Consider the following 14,974-nt stretch of genomic DNA (forward strand, 5'->3'; position numbering starts at 1 on the left):
AACATAATCATTATTTTAAATGTTTCAGGCTACGATAGCCATTTTCCCATAAAGCTCTTATGTTAAGGGCTAAGATTCTGCACTGATGTTTAGGACTAAATGGATTCAAATCATATGCTTATTGTGTTTTTTTCTTGAATAATTACTTCTTACTATGTTATAAAGATTTTTTGACTACCACAGCATGTGAATCACTGGTCACAATCACAGTGAGGTCATACAACCTATTAGCAAATATTCTGGTCTTTAGATCATGGCCAAGGCAGGATCTTGATGAGGGGAGTGAATGAAGTATTTATTTTTTTGATGTTATTCTATGATGATAGCACATATACTTATCACACACCACCAGCAAGCATGGTTGCCTCATGAGAGTAGAACAATTAAAAAGATAACTATTTGTTAGGTCCAGAAAAAGAGAAAAAAACATTTAAGTTATGCAAGTTAGGATCTTACTCCTTCCATATCTTCATGCAAAGCCAATTCCGATTTCCCAAGAAGTCATAAATTACTTTCTTTGTGGGTCTGATTCTTTCCAGATGGGCTATAGACCTGAGAACACAATACTGTCAAGGACATTTCTCACTTGTACAATGTAAAGTAATTATCAGCTATGAGAAGCATTAGTAACAAAACAATGGGCAAATTGCAAGCAGAATTATAGCATAATAAATGTCATTTCCATTACATATTGCAGAAAAGTAATTCTATTAATATATTTATGATTTATTTAAGGTGGTAACTGAACTGATCATGCACAGCCATTACCCAGGGCTCAGAATAAGGGTAACACTGATATATGTAAGTATTGTATATATAGATATAGACATACACACATATGTATTGTTTTTGAACTATTTACAGTAAGAAGTAACCAACATGTTTTGGGGTGCAGGAGGAAACTGGTATACTCAGAGACAGAAAGAGTGAGCTAGAGATAGAGAGACAGAAAGCTGCGATGTTAAAATGCATTGGCCATGGGTAATATTGCTTTATCCACATTTGGGCAGTAATCATTAGTTTTGCACAGAATGATTATTAACATGGATTGGCTGCTAGCAGAGAACTGATTAACTAAATTGTTTTTTTTTTTTAACTAAGACTACTAGTCAGATATTGTCTCAGAATAGTGAGTTTATTTATTTTGAATTTATTAACTGGGTAGTGCACTGGTCCCACTGGACCTATTTCAGTCTCAGACTGGGGAAAACATGACAGATAATTGACATTATATACAGAGTGAATGACAAAATGCATAGTGAATATCATAGTTTGTGTGAGGGTATATAAAGGAACTCATGAATAACATTATGTATAAAATGACCAAAAACAATACAATATATACATGCATTATTTACAGAGCTATAACCAAAGTTTGGCAGCTAAAAGAATTACAATCAAAAATAGAGTCAGAACAAGCTATGCAGACAGAAGACGTGAATGATGGGGTTAAGTTATATGACCAGAGAGAGATAGAGAAAAAGTAGATGCATTTCCTCAAGTCTTGAAATGTGTTTTTATTCCTGATAACAAATGTGGTAAGATGAATGATCATTATGAAAAGAAGTAGAGCTTACCACAGTTTGGGACCAAGGACTGGGAAAAAATGGTCTGTGCAGTGAAGCCTAGTTTGGGGGGGTTTGAAGGAGGGGTCGTGTGAGGTTAGATATCTAAGGTTGTATGTTGGCACATCTCTGACTAGTCTGGAAGTTAGTCGGGGTTGGGTGTCTTTCTTGTTAAGTTTAAATAGTTGCAACACAAGTAGAAAGTCAACACATTGTTTCTCAGGTAGCCAGTTAGCTTTTGCAATGGTTTTGTAGTGATGTTCACTTCTTGGGGACAGAGTGATGAATCTGCAAATGGCATTTAAAATGGATTAAATGGTGAATGCATTTCTTTTAGAAGCTACAGCAATTAGAGTAAGGCAATATCCTAGCTGAGCCTGTAACCTACCTTTACCTATAATATTTCTACATAGTCTAGATAGAAATGGGGAGATCATTTCATCCCAGAATAAGAGAGGTCAAACCAAATCCCCAAGTATTTAAATGAAGTGACATTGTCAATAATATTATTAAGATGATTAAGAATTTTTGAAGGCCTGGAGATAGAAGTCAGCTTTTGCTATTGCCAAAAAGCATTATTTTTGTTTTAGAGGAGTTTAGCAGTAATTGTTTATCACGGACCATTAAATAATGGCATGAAAATCCAGAAGTTCGTATCTAAATGATGGTGAGTAATGACCAACTTTACTGCTTTAGTAGGCCCAAACAGATTTTCTAGAACTGGGGTTCAAACAAATTGGCAGTGCCAAGTAGCGCCCCCCTCTGACTTATCATAAAAAGAATATTTATATTATGATTACAGGATGTGGGATTCAGGACCACAGCAGGAAAACAAGCATCCATGTGCAGCAAGTCAAAAATGATGAAGATGATGATGTTTAACAGAGCTAAGGAATCCTGCAGGACTGCTAAAGTCAACAATATAAGCAAAAAAAATTAAATAAAAATAGAAATAAGCATTTTATCACCTTAGCAAATTAATTGTAATGGGGACCACAAACAGATTAATGGGGTTCGGGATTCCAAATCAGGAGAACCCTCTGGAAATCACGTAATCAGAAGACCGGTATGTGGATCATGGTTGAAAAGGGTCACTGATGTCTGATTCATTTTCTTGGTTAACAAATGAAATTAAATTTGGTTTAATTAAATTAAATGAATCCAGCGGTCCGACTAAAACAAGTAGTGTCAGAGTGACCCCCATATAGAATTATTCAAGTCAGGTGATCCATGGTAGTATTGAAGAAGACAGAATTCAACATTATAATTATCACATTCAGGTGTATGTCTCAGCTTTTGTACAGAGACTGTCCTCTCATCGGAATTAACGTGTCAGAGCCCCATATTGGTATCAATGGCTCTCAGCAAATTCACTAAAAATCGTGAAGATGCACTTTGTGACAGTCAACCAACAGATATGAGTTCACCCTGCAAATTGACATCTGAATTTATTGTTGCATGCAAACAAAAGAATTTTTGAATGACTGAATCAGGAGCACATAGGACTCCAGCAGAGTTAGCTTGGGAGAATCATGGCAGAGTTATTAAAAAAATGAAGCCCATTCACCCATGTGATGAACTTTATCTAGTGTGCTGAATGTTTGGATGTATGTTTAAGCACAAACAGAGGTATGTTTGAATTTTAAAGGGACAAAACTACTGTTAGAATTGTGATTCTTTATCCAGTTAGAGCTTGTTTCCCATCTGATTTACAAAATACAAAAGAATTTACTAAAGCTTTTGCAGGGTTAACAGTCTTTTTACTATAAATGTCAGAATGAGATAATCTACTTTGATTGGGCTCTCACCCCTTGAGCAGCAAACCTTTGGTGACCAGTGCATTTACACTACCTAATCGGGCTATTACCTATCACCCAACTCCCAGATTCATGTGTCATCCATTATTAAATACTTTATGCTGCAGGACGCTCACCAAGTCTTTCATGCCCCGGGTAATTAGCAACCATTGTGGATGTCCCAGCATGTAACAGTCACTGGACATATATGAAAACAGTACCAGGAAAGAAATGCATTTTTGTCATACTAGTCATTAGAACACACTTTTAGACTGACAAGCAAGGGGACTCCTATAAAAAGATTGCTTTTCTTTAATGTAAATTTATTTTATCTTCAGAGCTGTGCATAGACTGAATGCTTTCAAATTTTTATTGAAATTTCACAACAAAATGCATGACTTTTCCTAAAGGCTCTATAATTCTGGATTTCAAACAGTACATTGTAGCATTTTAGTTGCTCTCAGTACAACATCAAAAGTAACCATAAAGTTTAACACTGTCTTTTAAGTATGACTTAATTTTTCTGTAGCTTAGATCCTTCCAGATTTTATGCAAGTATGTGCTGTGAACAGAGGCAATTAGAAGTAGTGCTGTTCTTATAACCCCCACCTTCACCGCCACCACCAAGTAAGAATTCTATCTGTAATTTAATTGCACTTTTTATTAATTAAAGCAGTGTGGAGGCATTTTCTCAGGGAGGATGTTATTTCTGGAAACTGTCAGATATTAGTGGTGTGACTGTGTAGGCTTCTGACAGAAAAAAACTAAAGTATATATTTTACTTAGGCAAGACAGCACACCGTAATCATTTCATTTTCTCTAGGATATGAGTCTGAAATATTCCTTCTTTTTTCAAACAAACTAAAATCTCCCCAAAAATAATTCTGGCAGATGTAGTTATAGCTGAGACATCTTAATTATTGTTTCCAAGGCAATGACAGTAGGTGTAAGGGAAGCTGACATCTCCCTGCAGCTATGAGCTTTTTATATCAGAACTTCAGGCGATTATAAATTATCTCTGTATAAGACTGGCATAAGCACAACGCATCAGATAAAGCTGGAACTGGATAATGCAGCAGCGTACACGTGCTCACTTATTCTTTTGATTACTTCTTACTCTTTTTTTTGCATTACCATTAGTATTCAAAAAACCGACTGTTAAGAGACTCATGGAATTAAAATGATAGCAATTATATTTACTCACTTTTTAAAGAACACTTATCCCTCAGCTGTGTGAAACCGTTATGCCTTTGTCTCTGAATCCATAGGAAATGTTCTGCAGCTGTTCTTGTGAAACTAATGGGTGCTGCATACTGAATATAAAATATGATCCGTTGCTTGAGCTACATGACTTTATTATAAAAATGGATAACTATTAAACATTGAAGGGCCATGAGCTGTATACAAGCCTCAGGTTTACAGTTAATGACTTACGTGTCTCTGGTGCAGAAGCAAAGTGCAAATATCTGATTTTTTTAGGAGTTTTCAACATAGATTTAAGGGAATACGTAACAAAGTCTAGATGACATAAAAGTAGGAAGTTATTGGAGAATTCTTGGAGGTGGAGGGGCTTGACAGCTGATGTAATACTGCATGTCAATGCAATGTTTTTGAGGTTACAGGTGGTGATGGCTGTAGGTTCATGCCACCAAGCTGCGTATATTATCTAGAAAGTGGTGCAGAGTAGTAAGGCTACGGACTGTTAATGACCTACTTCTTGTGGTAGAAGCTTTGATTCCATCAGAGCCTAAAACCTTGCCTAATGTGAGACCTTTTGGGTAAGTCACTCATTCAGACAGTGCTCTGGGATAATTAGGAATAATTTGACCTAGATTCATTAATAGTCTCATGGATTGCATGAATAGTATCTACCTATAAACCTATACTCGAATGGAAACAAACTACAGAAATGACCAAACTGCACAAAATGAAGGTGGCATTCTGGGAAAAGATTTATGCAGCAATTTTTTTATGAAAGAAGTTCAAGAAATATTGTAGTGATGTTAGCCACTAAGAACAAATGGGAGATGGGGAGGAGAATATCGGGTAATAAATTAAATATGGTTATCTGAAGCTGTAAAATGGTGGGGGAAATACTAGTTTAATGCCACTGGGCATATGAATGTGCCTCACGTACAGAAAAAGTAACCATGATGGCAGTAGTCTACATCAACATTAGCCATTCACTACTACCACAATGTACTTTTGGAGATAGACACTCAACGGAGAGGTCAGCAAAAAGTGTCCTCCCATCCCTTGCTTTTAGAGTTTGTCACTATTATTCTGCAGTCACATGTCTTCTTTTCCTTTCATAGCAACAGACGCTTCTGTCTGAAGCATAGTTATGATTATTACCTGACACCTGACAGATCGCTGCTCATATAAGATTCTAGCCACATTAGCTAAGCCCTTCAATATAATACAGACTAGGCTACAAATGTTTTGTTGAAGAACCCGAAACTGGTTCACAGAAATAATGACAATTACTGGCTCATGTATTCTGCAGGACAAATGAATATAGTTAAAGCAATTGGTCATATTTCGTTTAATATACAATTGTATTTGAGTTATAAGGGAAGCGACCTGCTGACAGCTAAGGTTAGAGGGCTTTTGGACACTTTTCAGGACAAGTATTAAAGAGAGTGTCAAGTCACCATCCATAAGAGGTTATTGATTGATTATTGATTATAGTATAAAAGCACATTGCATAAATGCTTATGTCTGGCTAATAAATGAAGTGAACTGAAAAGAATTTTAATTGACATGAGCTGAACCTGAAACTGGTCAATTACAATCAATGCACTATCCCAGTAAACAAATAAAAATAAATAAATAAATACTAGAAATAATATTAAGGAACTAGATGTCACAGAAACTTGGAATGACCCATATGTTAAATTACCAGTCTAGACCGAATTAATGGTCATTTTATTATACCCAGAGATGAGGGTATTGCACATTCTCGCTCATGTTGTTTCTCAGTAATTTGCTTTTTTGTGTGTATTCATAATCAGAGAGTATGACTCTGATACTAGGTAATTTAAGTCATATATCAGAATTAAAAATGGTTGCATGCTATTGTTCCCCTAATATGAATGTGACAAAACATCAAACATGCATGCAGTTGAATTTCTTGTGACTGACTCCCATACATTATTTTTGAGAGACTTGAATTATTGTAAGATAAACAGGGTAAGAAATGAGGCATCTGGTTATTTTGGTTCAGAATTTGTCACTATTATCACTATTGTTATTGAGTTAATTAGTTTTCTAGTTAGAGACAATATCAACTCAGACTTACTTTTAACCAGTATCAGTGGTGTCATTAGAAATATCAGTGCAAATGCATTACAAATAGGGACACTCCCTGGCATTCTTTAACAATCGTGTCGACTTTGCTCTAATCCTACACAATTTAAGCATGTTAGTGAGATGAGCAGCACTAATACGCATGCTACTCATTGCTCCTACATGTTTGTAAGAACCTTTTTGTGGCCAGTAAAAATGTTTGCAGCCATGGAAAGGTGGTTACAAGCATGTGCATAGAATATAAGTAAAACAGTTTGCATTAAGGCAAAGATAAGATACTCTGGGAGTCAATAAACTCCATGCAGGCTTCTCGCAAACCTACACAGAGTTTACATGTTTGTGTGGTGAACAGCAGCACTTATTAAATATTCATGTTGTGGCTCACCCTCAAACATAAGCAAGTGGGTTTTGTGGTGGCCAGGCAACACAGATAGCAAACATAGTTACAGCATAGCAAACTGGGTTAGCAGGATTGTGCAGAATGCCGCAAGGACCACCAGGGTTTCTTCATATATTAATGTATTACGTTGGGGGGGACAGGACAGGACAGTGTATTTTTACACTCCAGCATACCGGGCTAGCGGGATTGCTTGGAATGCCACAAGGGCCACCAGGGATTTTCCTATATTAATGTATTATGTTGCAGGGGCAGGACAGGACAGTGTATATAGTGCTGAGTATTGTATAATCTCATTTCAAGCAGTCTGTACTAGTTGTGTCAATGATCAGTAAGGGTACATGGATTGCTATTTATAAGAAACAATCATGGGAAGTGTGTTTATTGAATAGGGACACACAGATGAAGTTTAGGAATGAATGCTGCGAAGGAGGACAGGTGAAACATTGTAGTGTATCACACATGAGGAAATGTAAAAGGCAGACAGTTGCAGCAGAAACACTAATCACATCTCCACATGGCACAGTATAAACTTCACAGTGACAAATGTATATGATGTGACTGTCACACAAGGTAACATAACAGTGGAGGATATCTGTGTGATATAAGAATCCAGACATGAACAGTGGAGAGGACATGTATCATGGACATTAAATACAATTGGAGTTGGGTGCATATTGTGAAGCTGTGCAAACTGATTTGCTGAGTATGCCTGTATTATCATAAGAGACTTCCAGCAAGTAGATACAGGCTCATGGCCAACACTAATCCCATCAAACACAATTATGGACAATAAAAGATTATACAATGACTGCCAATTAGTATTCCAAAATGTGCACATTGATTAGTCAGCCCAACCAGCATGCCCATTGTAAATACCGACATATACTAATGGAAAATATCTGGTCACCCAGACTTTTTCCATTAGTATAAGTTTTGATTTTTTTTGTTTGTGTTAGGTAGCAACGGAAAACGGAAGATCTCCATTGCTGTAATCTTGCTATGTTATACATATAACATAGCGATATATCTTAAAAAAAAAAAAAAAGCAATGGAGATCTTCCTTTCTCCGTTGATTTTTTTAAAGATATCTCACTATGTCAAACTCGTTTTACATAGTGAGACAGCTTTAAGAAAGCAACGGAGATCTTCCTTTCTCTGTTGCTTCCTCTACACAGCTCCGATGTACTGCGTAAGCATACACATGCGCAGTGCATCAGAAAAAGCCCCAGAATAGCTGAAAACCATGGAAGGGCACAACGCAGGTATTATACAAAGACATTATTTAAGAAAAGCAAGTATTTTTTTCTTAAATAATGTCATTGTATAATAGCAATAACCCATGTCTGGATGTGGATAATGCTAGATTTACCCACAGTTGTCTTTGTTTGTCCGCTCGGGCTTCACCTTTGTGACCAAACCACACCAACCGTGGGTAAATCTAGCATTACCCACACCCAGATGTTGGTTATTGCTTAAATAATACCATCAGTAATACCCATGTCTCTGACACAACAGATGTGTTTCTGAGTGAGCATAGATGGTTCTTCACCAACACATTTGAACAACTCTTAGGACATGTCAGCAATCTATAAGTGCAATCAAGCACATTCTCCTGACACTAAAATATGTAGGAGGTGTGAGGAGACACACTTGACATTATGATCACTACAGGCTAGTTGACTGGTGTGCATGGCAGAATGTAAATCATGCAATCATTTTCATTAAACAGCTATGTATGTCATAAGTGCATCACTGAAACAGATATCACACATGCATGTGTCATTACACTTTGATCGGGTTCCATGAAATCAGACAATAATGTTTATGCAACAAAACTAATACCTAGATATGCACAAATAGTTGTGTGACAGCTCACAGTGACAAAGGTGGTACATTCAGTGACACATCATTGGAAGATGTGCATGGAGGGGCATGAGGAAGGGTGTATTGTACTCAGGTACTGGTGTGATAAAGCCTGTGAAGATACTATGGCCTGTCATGTGGATGTCCGGCACATACTCAGTAGTTGTGTTACATAAAAGGGAGTACTCACCACTTTGGACACATGCTGGTGGATATTCCACATACCATATATTCCAGGACACAGGGCACATACCATCTAGTCTGCAGATGTGGTGTGACGTCTACATTATCCTTGGTCTGTGCATTTTTTGCATAAGGAAACAGATCCCCACATGATTTTTTTCATCTCATGTGTTGCCATGGGTTCTGGCAGCAATCTTTGATGTGTGTTCATATTGTCTGTATTATACCAATATCACAGTTGGAGTCGATGATTGTCCACAATCTGTTGTCCTCCAGGCAGATGTTGGGACACAGGGTTTGTATGTCATTCTTGACATCTGTAATTTCAATCGTGGACAGGAAAGGGCCAAGCAGCATGCCCCGATGTACACACTTGATCACTGGACATGAGATATAGGTTACTTCATACATTTCTACATATTTAGATGCCATGTATGTGATCCACTGTTCTGCCCACTTGGAGATATAGGTGTTGATGGCCACGTCTATCATTGTGGAGTGAATACCTCAGTCTGTACTTCTGTCAACTGCCTTGGCCTTTTCAAGTTCCACAGGAGGATGCTCTTTGAGGGCATCTGGTGGCTGTAACAGGCATAGCTGTAGCATCAAAAACTCATACATGTCTGTTGCACACAGCTGGGATATTACTAGTGTCCATTTAGAGAAGGTCCATGATGACATGTTGGTCTACCTCACAGATCAGGAGAGTCAGGATGTGTCTATACATGCATGCATCAGGTGCTGCCCCCAGGGCACTCAAATGGATGCATGTTGATGTACACTCTTCTATAGGAACATAGTCCATCTGAAGGGTGTGTTGAAGTGTGTATCACACCATGTCAAGGTAGCTGTATGTTCTAAGTCACTCTGTAGGCAATCTGATGTTGTCATAGCCCATTATTTCTGTGTGATCCCTGCATGAAGGTAAGACAGAGGATTATTGCCTATCTTGAGTTGATCTAGGGTTTGGACACAGTCCCCCTATTCAGGTATCATTGACAAACTCTTCCAGCTGGGAATTAACACTTATGTCACTAGATGGTTAATAAATGGCTTCACTGACAGACCACATACTTTGAAAGTTGGTGAAGCAACCTCTACCTTTGCAGCTGTCACCACTGGTGTACCGCAAGGAACTCTGCTGGGCCCTATACTGTTTGGAATCTATTTTTCAACAGTTCAGGCTACATAATATGACCTGTAACTTGCCAAGTTTGCTGATTCATGCATATTAGTTGCAATCATTGAGTTCAGCAATAATGTCACTATAGTACAAGAGGTTTTAACACACACAAGTGATTGGTGCCAAAGCCACACAGTCTATCAATAAATACAGAATGTGTCAGGATTTGTGCCTTATGCAAAGTGGAATTTCCTGGTAAATACAGCACTGTCAAAACTCCCTCCATGCTGAAACCAGTGGTCTAAGAATTGGGAATGCATGTAGATAGCAATCCGAACCTCGACCAAGTGTCCACAGTGGTATGGAAATGCTACGTCATGCAACTCAGAAGTCAGGCCATTGTAGCCAGATCTGAGAAGGATATAACAGCACTGTACTCAAACCTCATCTGAACACTAGTACAGTATAATGCTTCCTTTTGCATGTATCTCACCAGACACCTGCAACATCTGGACAGACCACAGGGGTTTCCCACCAAGAAAATACAGGTCCTACAAACCATGCAATGACTTATGTGGATGTACTGAAAGCCATGTCATGGAATCTGTATGGGAAAAGATGAGGTGACTTGTGCCTGGATTACAGGGCATCTCTGACCCTGCTCTGATGTATATACTACACATCTGCAAATCAGCAGAGTCTGTTGACAGGAAGATAGTAAAAGCAATGACCTACATGCTGTTGTAAAATTCTCTCTCTACTGTCAAACAAATGCACAAACACACACATACAGTTGACTGCAGTGAGGATAGAACCCCTACCTATCTAAGTACATAGACTATAGAACATAGTACTTTACACCAGTGCCAAGGCACAAGTTTGACTTGGAATGTCTCAGACAATACTTTGTAGCTGATGACATCGGCGGTATATGTTGAGGAAAATATAAGTGTCCCACATGCTGGTGTAAAATGCTCTCTGTAATGTCAAACAGCAGCTCACACCCACACCCACACACAAAATCCCAGCTGACTGCAGTAGAAATAGAACCCCTACCTGTCTAAGTAAACAGGTTACAGAACACAGTACTTTATGCAGGCACCATGGCACAAGTTTGACTTTTACATGGCTACAGGTCAACTTATAATGGATGACATCAGCAGAGCTTGTCTGGATGCCAATTCATGAGATTGGAGTGGTAACTGCAGGATATATACGTCTGCTCATTTGGATGCACACACACATACACACACACACACACACACACACACACACACACACACACACACACACACACACACACACACACACACACACACACAGTTGACTGCAGTGAGAACAGAACCCCTACCATTCTAATTACACAGACTGCAGAAATCAGTACTATATGCAGGTGCCACAGCACAAGTTTGACTTTTACATGGCTGCAGTTCAACTTATATTGGATGACATCAGGATCATAGAATCATAGGATCATAGAATCATAGGAAGTTACAAGGCTATTGGCCCTGAGGCCCTTACAAGCCCAGCTAATAATTTACCCCATGTTCCAACAAGTCAGCACCCTATGCCACTGTCCAGCAGGGACATAGGTGGAATCCCAGGGGTGTATTTTCTGTTCCCCATCCAATTATCCAGGTTGCACTTAAAAAGGTTTAATGATGTACTCTGCTTTACATAGAGAGAGAGTATATTCCACAAAAGGGGACATTTCTGGGACACAAATCTGTACAACCAACAAGTCCTATGGATGTCACAGACCAATTTGAGGTCTCGTGTGTGGGTTACTCAAGTGGAGCTTGACTTGCAGATGTACAGCAGTCCCATCAGGGTGGGACCTGAGATTGCTTTGTATGCCAGACAGAGGTCACTGCTGAGGAGTCCATAGGAGACTGAATAGAGAGACAGAGCTTTTAGCCTATCTGTGTAGGGTGGATGTTTGAGGCCCTAGATTCTCCAGGTGAGGTATCTCTGTGGTCTCTTCAGTTGCTGCATGTGCTTTGTGAGGTACATGCCAAAAGGGGAATTGTATTCAATAATCAGTCTTATAAGGAAAGAATGCAGGGATGTTATGACCACATTGCCCCTGGATAAGATACTCTTACTAATGAGGTGGGCCATGTAGAAAGCTTTCCATACAACGGAGGCAATATGGTGCTCAAAAGTCAGTTTGCCATCAACCTGAGTTCCCAAGTCTCTCACGACTGATTGCATGCTTAGTACCTTATTATCAATGTGATAATTTGTGGGGATGTCACTCTCCCCAAAAGGGATGATGATGCATTTTTTGGCATTCAATTTGAGGTCATGTTTCTGGCACCAGTCATTTGTGTGGGTGAGACCCTCTTGGAGGACATCCACATCACTAGGGGAATTGATAACACTACCCAGCTTGCAGTCATCTGCAAACATGGTCAGCCATAGTCCACTAGATTTGGCCTGGACCTCTGAGAAGTATCTCCTAAACAGCAGAGGCCCAAGACCAGTCCTTGAGGTGGCTTTTCCTCTTTTGACTAGGTGGGTTCTATCAGTAAGCCAGTTTGCTACCCATCTGGTAACATATTGATTGATGCCTAGCTGAGAGAGTTTATCTATTATCAGCAGTGCATATGGAAGAGAAGTTGGGATGCCTATGTGAAATGGATGTGTAGGCATGTGCAAGCATCAAAATACTGTCAATCCATGGAATTGATTTGGTAACTGTGGGGTACACAGTTCCTCTTCTGGTTGGAAACATACACAAACACACACACACACACACACACACACACACACACACACACACACACACACACACACGCACACACGCACACACACAGACACACACACACACACACACACACACACACACACACACACACACACACACACACACACACACACATACACACACCTGCCCAGTTGACTGCATGACTGCAGTGAGAAAAGAAAACTACCTAAGTACGCAGACTACAGGGCACAGTACGTTATGAAAGTGCGATGGCTCAAGTCTGACTTTTACAAGACTGCAGGTGAACTTATAGTAGATGATATCAACGGGCCATGTAGGAGACAAAATGCTGCGTGACCTGCATAGGCTCATAGTTTCAAATGTACATAGGAGGCTACTAGTCTAATGGCTGTATGGTGTTTAGAAGCCTAGCTATGTAAAAAACAGGTCTATATCAGGTGAACAAAAACACTACTGAGTGAATCTCAGTTGAGTGACACATAATAAGTGAAAACCGCTAATATTGCAAGAATAAACAGAGACTGCCATAGGGAATTTGTCCCTTTACTTCAATGTAGTGCGATCGCGGAGTTGATATATTTAAGTAGGGGGGTGTGGAGGTTGCAGGGGGGTTTGCTCCCTGCATAAAACACTTAGTGACAGTTTATGTGTTTGACTTGTTTAGTTAATGGGATTCAAAATTAAGGGTTTTCACTTATGTGTTGCTCAACTGAGATTCACTCAGTAGTGTTTTCATTCACCTGTTATAGACCCATGTAAAAACCCATGTAAAAACATAAGTACCCTTATTGAGCATAGTTGGCTGGTCATTGTTAGCAGAGCAATTTTGTGAGCAGCACAAACTGGCCCAGTACATGTGGGACATAGGTGCCACCCCAGAGGTGACTTTACAATCACCCAACCAATAGTCAAGGATGCGCTTCAACAGGGTTATTGATGAGCACTGATTCACATGCAGTGGGAGCCTATTACAGAGGAGTGTGAGTAGTTGGAGAATATATCTCTCTCTAGCATATTTTCTTTATGTCACAGACTAGGTTGAGAACCCTGGGTCAAGTTATTCTTGTCCCACTTGATTTGCAGATACCCAGCATTTCCAGAAGGGCAGGGTCTGAGACTGCTCTGTAGGGCAAGCATAGGTCACCTCTCAGCAGCCTGCATGATACTGACTACACTGACAGGTCTTTCAGTCTTTCCATGTATGTCATGTTTGGAGGCCCTGGAGTCTCCCAGGCACAATCCTGTGTTTTCTCCAATTGCTGCGGGTGTCTGGTGAGGTACAGACAGAAGGGAGCATTGTACTCAGTTAGTGGTCTGATAAAGGTAGGGTACAGAAGATGTATGACCACCTTGGTCTTGGATGTAATCTCAATATGTATGATGTTAGCAATGCAGAATGTGTGTGTTACCACTATGGACATATAACGATGTAAAGTGTAAATTGCTATCAACATGTGCTCCCAAGTCTTGCAACATGGCATTTGAGCTTAGAGGGCTGATATGTATATCATAATTAGCAGGGGTACTTCATTGTCAAAGGGGACAATAAGACATTGTATGCTTTAATGTTCAGTCAGTGAGTTTAGGACCAGTCATTTGTGTGTGGCAGTTACTTTTGTAATATGTTACTATCATTGTGGGATTCATTATGACTATGTCCAATTACCAACCATCCGGAAATTTGGTAAACCACAGGCCACCTACCATTGCCTGCACTTCAGGGAAGTAGTTTGTACGTAGTTGAGGGCCCAGCACAGATCTTTGTGGTATTCTTAAGATATTTGGCCGCTACTGGAGATGCAGTCCCCAACTCTGAGTGTGTGCTATATCAGTGAGATAGTTGCTTATCCCTGTACTACTGTGTGGCTTCATTTCCACGTGGGAGATCTTCACTATGACACATGAATGGGGAATAGTGTCAAAGGTCTTGGATAAGTCAGCATAAGTGGTATGTCCTGCTATCCATAATCAAGGTCTGTTGGGTCAATATCCAAGAAATTCACA

This window comes from Protopterus annectens, chromosome 15.part0 (assembly GCF_019279795.1).
Source record: "Protopterus annectens isolate FY-2018-M chromosome 15.part0, PAN1.0, whole genome shotgun sequence".
NCBI classification, from domain to species: Eukaryota; Metazoa; Chordata; order Ceratodontiformes; family Protopteridae; genus Protopterus; species Protopterus annectens.